The sequence below is a fragment of the Oncorhynchus gorbuscha genome, linkage group LG17 (assembly GCF_021184085.1).
Source record: "Oncorhynchus gorbuscha isolate QuinsamMale2020 ecotype Even-year linkage group LG17, OgorEven_v1.0, whole genome shotgun sequence".
Classification (NCBI taxonomy): Eukaryota; Metazoa; Chordata; class Actinopteri; order Salmoniformes; family Salmonidae; genus Oncorhynchus; species Oncorhynchus gorbuscha.
Window position 1 is genome coordinate 247,008 of NC_060189.1, and position 7,993 is coordinate 255,000.

A 7,993-nucleotide genomic window follows, 5' to 3' on the forward strand; every position below is an offset into this window, starting at 1 on the left:
CTTAATAAACACATGAGAGTAGCCTAACCTACACTTTAACCTTCCGCGGTGACTGCAATGGTATGCATGTCTGAGTTCATCGAGGCTTCCATACAATCTCAAGTTAATCTACGGCCTACTTGACTATATTCGTGCCCTGGCATCCACAAGAACCATAGCCATCTGAAATCAAATAAAAGTATAACCCTATAGAAAAAAATATACCAATTCTGAAGGTAGGCCAATCTATGTAATTTCCATAAAATAGCCTACACCAGATGCACATGTATAGCAATAACGACAATAAAGAGTGAAACAAATGTGTGAAAATGAGGGTCCTTTTATTTATTTTTTACAAAATTGTCTCATTCGCCTATCCGTTGTTGAATATGAGGTTTCACAATAACACTGTAGGTACTCATACTTCTGATTTAATTGTGATAATTATGACACATTAAAGTAATTAGCTATAGATCAATTCATTTTAAAAAATCACAAACTCAATCTCAGCTATATATTCCTATGACGGTCCATTTTAAGGCCTGCTGGCCTACTTGATCAACTATTACCTGTCCGATGGAGGTTAGAATTCACGTATTTGAGCTATTAGGTCATGTTAAATGAATAAAGGCGATATAAGCTGTAGAAAGGTAATGTTGTTAAATGAATGAAGGCGATATAAGAGGTAGAAAGGTAATGTTGTTAAATGAATAAAGGCGATATAAGAGGTAGAAAGGTAATGTTGTTAAATGAATGAGGGCGATATAAGCTGTAGAAAGGTAATGTTGTTAAATGAATGAGGGCGATATAAGCACTCATAGGCCTACCTGAATTCCCAAACAAACAAGGTTTCGATCTTCGTCAGGTCATTAACGACATTTTTCGTCCCTGCACCCCACTAAAGGATGTACGTTTGATGACACTTGCCTGGCGATATAAGAGGTACCGTATTGCAAAGAATATGTATACTATAGGCTTGCTATAGTCAGTCTCTCTGCTATGAGGATTATATTTTCCTTTTCTGCATTATGCCTCATTATCATGCTGTTGCGATTTCCAAATGAGTCTTAATTTATCCAAGGGCCTGGACTTCTGTCATAGTAATTACTACAGTCATAGTAATTACTACAGTCATAGTAATTAGAAGTAATAACAACATTCAAAAAAAAAAGTTATTTATCCTTTATTTTACCAGGTAAGTTGACTGAGAACATATTCTCATTTGCAGCAATGACCTGGAGAATAGTTACAGGGGAGAGGAGGAATGAACCAATTGTAAACGGGGTAATTAGGTAACTGTGATGGTTTGAGGGACAGATTGGGAATTTAGCCAGGACACCGGGGTTAACACCCCTAGTCTTACGATAAGAGCCATGGGATCTTTAATGACCTCAGAGTGTCAGGACACCCGTTTAACGTCCCATCTGAAAGACGGCACCCTGCACAGGGCAGTGTCCCCAATCACTGCTCTGGGGAATTGGGATATTAATTTAGACCAGAGGAAAGAGTGCCTCCTACTGGCCATCCAACACCACTTCCAGCAGCATCTGGTCTCCCATCCAGGGACTGACCAGGACCAACCCTGCTTGTCTTCAGAAGCAAGCCAGCAGTGGTATGCAGGGTGGTATGCTGCTGGCAGTCATAGTAATTAGACATAATAACAACATACAGTCATAGTAATTAGACATAATAACAACATACAGTCATAGTAATTAGACATAATAACAACATACAGTCATAGTAATTAGACATAATAACAACATACAGTCATAGTAATTAGACATAATAACAACATACAGTCATAGTAATTAGACATAATAACAACATACAGTCATAGTAATTAGACATAATAACCTCACAACAAGATCATGTTGACAGATCTCTCTTCAGAAACCACAGGCATTCCCTGTCAGCGGTCTTGGCGTGGGGAAGGGTCTGAAGAGACAGGAGGAAACCTAGAGGTCTGAGGAGACAGGAGACAGGAGGAAACCTAGAGGTCTGAGGACACAGGAGGAAACCTAGAGGACTGAGGAGACAGGAGGAAACCTAGAGGTCTGAGGAGACAGGAGGAAACCTAGAGGTCTGGGGAGACAGGAGGAAACATAGAGGTCTGAGGAGACAGGAGGAAACCTAGAGGTCTGAGGAGACAGGAGGAAACATAGAGGTCTGAGGAGACAGGAGACAGGAGGAAACCTAGAGGTCTGAGGAGACAGGAGACAGGAGGAAACCTAGAGGTCTGAGGAGACAGGAGGAAACCTAGAGGTCTGAGGAGACAGGAGGAAACCTAGAGGACTGAGGAGACAGGAGGAAACCTAGAGGTCTGAGGAGACAGGAGGAAACATAGAGGTCTGAGGAGACAGGAGGAAACCTAGAGGTCTGAGGAGACAGGAGGATACATAGAGGTCTGAGGAAACAGGAGACAGGAGGAAACCTAGAGGTCTGAGGAGACAGGAGGAAACCTAGAGGTCTGAGGAGACAGGAGGAAACCTAGAGGTCTGAGATGACAGGAGGAAACCTAGAGGTCTGAGGAGACAGGAGGAAACCTAGAGGTCTGAGGAGACAGGAGGAAACCTAGAGGTCTGAGGAGACAGGAGGAAACCTAGAGGTCTGAGGAGACAGGAGGAAACATAGAGGTCTGAGGAGACAGGAGGAAACCTAGAGGTCTGAGGAGACAGGAGGAAACCTAGAGGACTGAGGAGACAGGAGGAAACCTAGAGGACTGAAGAGACAGGAGGAAACCTAGAGGACTGAGGAGACAGGAGGAAACCTAGAGGACTGAGGAGACAGGAGGAAACCTAGAGGTCTGAGGAGACAGGAGGAAACCTACAGGTCTGAGGAGACAGGAGGAAACCTACAGGTCTGAGGAGACAGGAGGAAACCTAGAGGTCTGAGGAGACAGGAGGAAACCTAGAGGTCTGAGGAGACAGGAGGAATCCTAGAGGTCTGAGGAGACAGGAGGAAACCTAGAGGTCTGAGGAGACAGGAGGAAACCTAGAGGTCTGAGGAGACAGGAGGAAACCTAGAGGTCTGAGGAGACAGGAGGAAACCTAGAGGTCTGGGGAGACAGGAGGAAACCTAGAGGTCTGGAGAGACAGGAGGAAACCTACAGGTCTGAGGAGACAGGAGGAATCCTAGAGGTCTGAGGAGACAGGAGGAAACCTAGAGGTCTGGGGAGACAGGAGGAAACATAGAGGTCTGAGGAGACAGGAGGTCTGAGGAGACAGGAGGAAACCTAGAGGTCTGAGGAGACAGGAGGAAACCTACAGGTCTGAGGAGACAGGAGGAAACATAGAGGTCTGGGGAGACAGGAGGAATCCTAGAGGTCTGAGGAGACAGGAGGAAACCTAGAGGTCTGAGGAGACAGGAGGAAACCTAGAGGTCTGAGGAGACAGGGGAAACCTAGAGGTCTGGGGAGACAGGAGGATACATAGAGGTCTGGGGAGACAGGAGGAATCCTAGAAGTCTGAGGAGACAGGAGGAAACCTAGAGGTCTGAGGAGACAGGAGGAAACCTAGAGGTCTGAGGAGACAGGAGGAAACCTAGAGGTCTGGGGAGACAGGAGGATACATAGAGGTCTGGGGAGACAGGAGGAATCCTAGAAGTCTGAGGAGACAGGAGGAATCCTAGAGGACTGAGGAGACAGGAGGAAACCTAGAGGTCTGAGGAGACAGGAATAAAACCTAGAGGTCTGAGGAGACAGGAGACAGGAGGAAACCTAGAGGTCTGAGGACACAGGAGGAAACCTAGAGGACTGAGGAGACAGGAGGAAACCTAGAGGTCTGAGGAGACAGGAGGAAACCTAGAGGTCTGGGGAGACAGGAGGAAACATAGAGGTCTGAGGAGACAGGAGGAAACCTAGAGGTCTGAGGAGACAGGAGGAAACCTAGAGGTCTGAGGAGACAGGAGGAATCCTAGAGGTCTGAGGAGACAGGAGGAATCCTAGAGGTCTGAGGAGACAGGAGGAATCCTAGAGGTCTGAGGAGACAGGAGGAATCCTAGAGGTCTGAGGAGACAGGAGGAATCCTAGAGGTCTGAGGAGACAGGAGGAATCCTAGAGGTCTGAGGAGACAGGAGGAAACCTAGAGGTCTGAGGAGACAGGAGGAATCCTAGAGGTCTGAGGAGACAGGAGGAATCCTAGAGGTCTGAGGAGACAGGAGGAATCCTAGAGGTCTGAGGAGACCGGAGGAAACCTAGAGGTCTGAGGAGACAGGAGGAATCCTAGAGGTCTGAGGAGACAGGAGGAATCCTAGAGGTCTGAGGAGACAGGAGGAATCCTAGAGGTCTGAGGAGACAGGAGGAATCCTAGAGGTCTGAGGAGACAGGAGGAATCCTAGAGGTCTGAGGAGACAGGAGGAAACCTAGAGGTCTGAGGAGACAGGAGGAATCCTAGAGGTCTGAGGAGACAGGAGGAATCCTAGAGGTCTGAGGAGACAGGAGGAATCCTAGAGGTCTGAGGAGACAGGAGGAATCCTAGAGGTCTGAGGAGACAGGAGGAAACCTAGAGGTCTGAGGAGACAGGAGGAATCCTAGAGGTCTGAGGAGACAGGAGGAATCCTAGAGGCCTGAGGAGACAGGAGGAAACCTAGAGGTCTGAGGAGACAGGAGGAAACCTAGAGGTCTGAGGAGACAGGAGGAAACCTAGAGGTCTGGGGAGACAGGAGGAAACATAGAGGTCTGAGGAGACAGGAGGAAACCTAGAGGTCTGAGGAGACAGGAGGAAACATAGAGGTCTGAGGAGACAGGAGACAGGAGGAAACCTAGAGGTCTGAGGAGACAGGAGACAGGAGGAAACCTAGAGGTCTGAGGAGACAGGAGGAAACCTAGAGGTCTGAGGAGACAGGAGGAAACCTAGAGGACTGAGGAGACAGGAGGAAACCTAGAGGTCTGAGGAGACAGGAGGAAACATAGAGGTCTGAGGAGACAGGAGGAAACCTAGAGGTCTGAGGAGACAGGAGGATACATAGAGGTCTGAGGAAACAGGAGACAGGAGGAAACCTAGAGGTCTGAGGAGACAGGAGGAAACCTAGAGGTCTGAGGAGACAGGAGGAAACCTAGAGGTCTGAGATGACAGGAGGAAACCTAGAGGTCTGAGGAGACAGGAGGAAACCTAGAGGACTGAGGAGACAGGAGGAAACCTAGAGGTCTGAGGAGACAGGAGGAAACCTAGAGGTCTGAGGAGACAGGAGGAAACATAGAGGTCTGAGGAGACAGGAGGAAACCTAGAGGTCTGAGGAGACAGGAGGAAACCTAGAGGACTGAGGAGACAGGAGGAAACCTAGAGGACTGAAGAGACAGGAGGAAACCTAGAGGACTGAGGAGACAGGAGGAAACCTAGAGGACTGAGGAGACAGGAGGAAACCTAGAGGTCTGAGGAGACAGGAGGAAACCTACAGGTCTGAGGAGACAGGAGGAAACCTACAGGTCTGAGGAGACAGGAGGAAACCTAGAGGTCTGAGGAGACAGGAGGAAACCTAGAGGTCTGAGGAGACAGGAGGAATCCTAGAGGTCTGAGGAGACAGGAGGAAACCTAGAGGTCTGAGGAGACAGGAGGAAACCTAGAGGTCTGAGGAGACAGGAGGAAACCTAGAGGTCTGAGGAGACAGGAGGAAACCTAGAGGTCTGGGGAGACAGGAGGAAACCTAGAGGTCTGGAGAGACAGGAGGAAACCTACAGGTCTGAGGAGACAGGAGGAATCCTAGAGGTCTGAGGAGACAGGAGGAAACCTAGAGGTCTGGGGAGACAGGAGGAAACATAGAGGTCTGAGGAGACAGGAGGTCTGAGGAGACAGGAGGAATCCTAGAGGTCTGGGGAGACAGGAGGAAACATAGAGGTCTGAGGAGACAGGAGGAAACCTACAGGTCTGAGGAGACAGGAGGAAACATAGAGGTCTGGGGAGACAGGAGGAATCCTAGAGGTCTGAGGAGACAGGAGGAAACCTAGAGGTCTGAGGAGACAGGAGGAAACCTAGAGGTCTGAGGAGACAGGAGGAAACCTAGAGGTCTGGGGAGACAGGAGGATACATAGAGGTCTGGGGAGACAGGAGGAATCCTAGAAGTCTGAGGAGACAGGAGGAAACCTAGAGGTCTGAGGAGACAGGAGGAAACCTAGAGGTCTGAGGAGACAGGAGGAAACCTAGAGGTCTGGGGAGACAGGAGGATACATAGAGGTCTGGGGAGACAGGAGGAATCCTAGAAGTCTGAGGTGACAGGAGGAATCCTAGAGGACTGAGGAGACAGGAGGAAACCTAGAGGTCTGAGGAGACAGGAATAAAACCTAGAGGTCTGAGGAGACAGGAGACAGGAGGAAACCTAGAGGTCTGAGGACACAGGAGGAAACCTAGAGGACTGAGGAGACAGGAGGAAACCTAGAGGTCTGAGGAGACAGGAGGAAATCTAGAGGTCTGGGGAGACAGGAGGAAACATAGAGGTCTGAGGAGACAGGAGGAAACCTAGAGGTCTGAGGAGACAGGAGGAAACATAGAGGTCTGAGGAGACAGGAGACAGGAGGAAACCTAGAGGTCTGAGGAGACAGGAGACAGGAGGAAACCTAGAGGTCTGAGGAGACAGGAGGAAACCTAGAGGTCTGAGGAGACAGGAGGAAACCTAGAGGACTGAGGAGACAGGAGGAAACCTAGAGGTCTGAGGAGACAGGAGGAAACATAGAGGTCTGAGGAGACAGGAGGAAACCTAGAGGTCTGAGGAGACAGGAGGATACATAGAGGTCTGAGGAAACAGGAGACAGGAGGAAACCTAGAGGTCTGAGGAGACAGGAGGAAACCTAGAGGTCTGAGGAGACAGGAGGAAACCTAGAGGTCTGAGATGACAGGAGGAAACCTAGAGGTCTGAGGAGACAGGAGGAAACCTAGAGGACTGAGGAGACAGGAGGAAACCTAGAGGTCTGAGGAGACAGGAGGAAACCTAGAGGTCTGAGGAGACAGGAGGAAACATAGAGGTCTGAGGAGACAGGAGGAAACCTAGAGGTCTGAGGAGACAGGAGGAAACCTAGAGGACTGAGGAGACAGGAGGAAACCTAGAGGACTGAAGAGACAGGAGGAAACCTAGAGGACTGAGGAGACAGGAGGAAACCTAGAGGACTGAGGAGACAGGAGGAAACCTAGAGGTCTGAGGAGACAGGAGGAAACCTACAGGTCTGAGGAGACAGGAGGAAACCTACAGGTCTGAGGAGACAGGAGGAAACCTAGAGGTCTGAGGAGACAGGAGGAAACCTAGAGGTCTGAGGAGACAGGAGGAATCCTAGAGGTCTGAGGAGACAGGAGGAAACCTAGAGGTCTGAGGAGACAGGAGGAAACCTAGAGGTCTGAGGAGACAGGAGGAAACCTAGAGGTCTGAGGAGACAGGAGGAAACCTAGAGGTCTGGGGAGACAGGAGGAAACCTAGAGGTCTGGAGAGACAGGAGGAAACCTACAGGTCTGAGGAGACAGGAGGAATCCTAGAGGTCTGAGGAGACAGGAGGAAACCTAGAGGTCTGGGGAGACAGGAGGAAACATAGAGGTCTGAGGAGACAGGAGGAAACCTCTGAGGAGACAGGAGGAAACCTAGAGGTCTGAGGAGACAGGAGGAAACATAGAGGTCTGAGGAGACAGGAGGAAACCTAGGGTCTGAGGAGACAGGAGGAACATAGAGGTCTGGGGAGACAGGAGGAATCCTAGAGGTCTGAGGAGACAGGAGGAAACCTAGAGGTCTGAGGAGACAGGAGGAAACCTAGAGGTCTGAGGAGACAGGAGGAAACCTAGAGGTCTGAGGAGACAGGAGGATACCTAGAGGTCTGGGGAGACAGGAGGAATCCTAGAGGTCTGAGGAGACAGGAGGAAACCTAGAGGTCTGAGGAGACAGGAAACCTAGAGGTCTGAGGAGACAGGAGGAATCCTAGAGGTCTGAGGAGACAGGAGGAATCCTAGAGGTCTGAGGAGACAGGAGGAATCCTAGAGGTCTGAGGAGACAGGAGGAATCCTAGAGGTCTGAGGAGACAGGAGGAATCCTAGAGGTCTGAGGA